This window comes from Glycine max, chromosome 14 (assembly GCF_000004515.6).
Source record: "Glycine max cultivar Williams 82 chromosome 14, Glycine_max_v4.0, whole genome shotgun sequence".
NCBI lineage: Eukaryota > Viridiplantae > Streptophyta > Magnoliopsida > Fabales > Fabaceae > Glycine > Glycine max.
The window spans coordinates 30083031-30086124 of NC_038250.2; the positions used below are offsets into that span (position 1 = coordinate 30083031).

Genomic DNA, 3094 nt, shown 5'->3' on the forward strand with positions numbered 1-3094 from the left:
TTCCATTACTAGTGAATCTGTGCATTCTGTTATTGGTGATTTTGAACATCCTGATTTTGAGCATTATAATTTTGAGCATTCTGATTTTGAACATTCCGAGAACATGACACAACCTCCACCCCGTGAGAGGACTCTAATGAAAATGGTTGCACCTGATTTCACCTATGAAAGCTTGTGCATCCAATACCCTGATGAGGATGTCCCATATGTTCTTAAAACTGGACTGATCCATTAGCTTCCAAAGTTTCATGGCCTTGCAGGTGAAGACCCGCACAAACATCTGAAAGAATTTCATATTGTCTGCTCCACCATGAAACCCCCAGATGTCCAAGAGGACCATATATTTCTGAAGGCTTTTCCTCATTCTTTAGAAGGAGTGGCAAAGGACTGGCTGTATTACCTTGCTCCAAGGTCCATCACGAGTTGGGATGACCTTAAGAGAGTATTCTTATAATTTTTTTTTCCTGCTTCCAGGACCACGGCCATCAGGAAGGATATCTCAGGTATTAGACAACTCAGTGGAGAGAGCCTATATGAATACTGGGAGAGATTTAAAAAATTATGTGCCAGTTGCCCTCACCATCAGATTTCGGGGCAGCTTCTTCTCCAATATTTTTATGAAGGACTCAGTAATATGGAGAGAAGTATGATAGATGCTGCCAGTGGTGGAGCCCTTGGAGACATGACTCCTGTTGAAGCCAAAAATTTAATTGAGAAGATGGCTTCCAACTCCCAGCAGTTTAGCGCCAGAAATGATGCTATAGTCATTAGAGGAGTGCATGAGGTAGCTACAAACTCATCTGCATCATCTGAAACTAAGAAGCTTGAAGGCAAACTAGATGCATTGGTTAACTTGGTAACCCAGCTGGCCTTGAATCAGAAATCTGTACCTGTCGCAAGAGTCTGTGGTTTATGCTCCTCTGCTGACCACCATACAGACCTTTGCCCTTCCATGCAGCAACCTGGAGCAATTGAGTAGCCTAAAGCTTATGCTGCAAACATTTACAATAGACCTCCTCAACCTCAACAGCAAAATTTGTGACATCTTGGAAATTTCTACTCGAAATTTTTGAAAACGATGTATTTTGAATGATTATATATATATATAAGTATTATTCAGTGTATATGCATATATGTTCTTGGTAGAAGTAGGAATAGTGGGGGCAAGATACGCGGGTTAGGCTAATTAAGGAAGAGAAATCCATAACTGGAAGGTTATAGGTTAATTCTCAATTAATTGGTCTAAAAATCATCGTTTTGCGTGCGACTTAAAATTTAACAAAACCAACCTCGGAACCACGCTCGGGGTTTCATTCTGAGCGTTTTGATATATATATATTGCATACTTTCGAAAATTGGCCCCGACGGACGCAGAGAAACGCGAGGAACTGGAACCAGAGAAACGACACGCAAACCGGGGCAGGATTTTAGCGTTGCAAAGGTCAGATTTTTCTTCCCTTTTGTGACTGAGTATGAGTCACATCAAGAGGAAAAAGTGAGCCCTTTTGCTCCACTCAAATGGAGACATGTGGCATAGCTTATAATAAAATAATAAGAAAAGAGAAAAGCCTTTTTTTAAACTAAAAAGCAACACTCTCTCTCTCTCCTCACTCAGCCCCAAATTTCAGAAGCTCTCTCCCTCTCTCTCACGCAGCCTTCTTCTTCTTTTCTCTCCTCCACCATTGTTGCCCAACAAAGCTCCAACCTTTGGTCACCATTTCTGCTCCAAATCGTGAAAGGAAGGCATTTTTGGAGTCGTGAAGCGCATCTCTACGTGTGGGACCTCGAAATTTCAGGTTTGGGTAGACTTCTTTCTCACTTGATTTTCGTGGGTTTTGGGTTTTGGGAGATATGATGGGTAGTTTTGCTAGGTTTCTGCGTCATGATAGTTATTTGTGAAGAAATTTGTTGAAAGCATGTTGAACTTGCCATGTTTGGATGAGTTAAGCTTACCCATTCAGTTTTAGGGTTTTTATGATGATGCTTGTGATGTTTATGTGTTGAAATTGCTTATGGAAAACTGTTAGAGATGAAGGGTAGAGTTAACCTAGGGTTAGAAAGTGAGAATATGGTGTTTCGAGTGGAAAAAAGTGAGGCTTTGAGAGTGGGAAGGCCAAATCTGGATTTAGTGGTATTTGGAGGTTAAAGGGAGTTAATCCTAGTTTGAAATGTCATTTAGGACTTATGAGAAAGCTTGGGTTGTGCAAGAGAGAAAAACAAATGACCAAAGTGAAGGCAAGAGCCATTTCTAGGGTAAGATTGGGTGTTGAGGAGTCAAATTTTGATTCGTTGGAATTTTAGGTGCAAAACCAGTTTGAGCAAGTTTAGATTGATGTTATAGACTTGTGTGAGGTGAGAGTTTGCTCCAAATTTACTCTATTCTCATTTTCACTTCTCAAACCTTGAAAATCCACTAAATAGAGGGGTTTTAGATACCTAGATTTTGAGTTGCTTTGGTCTGAAGCTTGTCCTTGGTTTAGACATGATTGATACATGATTTAGGACTTGTAGGATTCAATTTGGGCAAAATTGGATGAAGGCAAGAGTGATTTTCGAAATCTGCACTTTATGCAGAATTTTGCTGTTGAAATGTGCAGCAGAATTTTGTATATGTGCAGAAAAATGCTTGTGTATGGCTGGTTGTGAAAAGGGTAGTACATATGGGGTTCTGGACATTTGATAGCATATCCCAACGGTCAAAATGTAGACTTATGTACTAGAGACTTCCAATAAAATTTTCGAATCGATCCAACGGTTAACGAATTGGAACGAAGAGAATATTACTGGGGTATTTGAGTGTGAAAAAGCTGTGATGTTGGTTTGTGTTTTGAGCAGAGTTTTCTGCCTCTGCCCTATTTTCTTGGCTGAGTTAGTTCATGATGATTGGATGTTGAATTACTTGGATGTTGTGGAAGCTTGGGAGGATTGATGGGGACTCGGCGTTGAGAGGAACGAGGATAAGGGCTACGTGGGAGTACGTGAGCTCAGTTGGAGGTGGGCAACAGGGGATGGTGGGTTTGTACGTGATTTGTGGATGTGGAGAACTTGTTTTGCACCATCGCCTGACCGCCACCTAGTACCACATGTGATGGAT

General features: G+C 41.0%; 1 non-coding gene across 1 annotated transcript; it reads right to left on the minus strand.

The window, feature by feature from the left end:
• Window positions 1-481: 481 nt before the first annotated feature.
• Window positions 482-588, minus strand: LOC112999463 (small nucleolar RNA R71). The gene has a single exon (XR_003264650.1). It is a non-coding gene; the product is annotated as a small nucleolar RNA R71 (small nucleolar RNA).
• Between the last annotated feature and the right edge of the window lie 2506 nt (window positions 589-3094).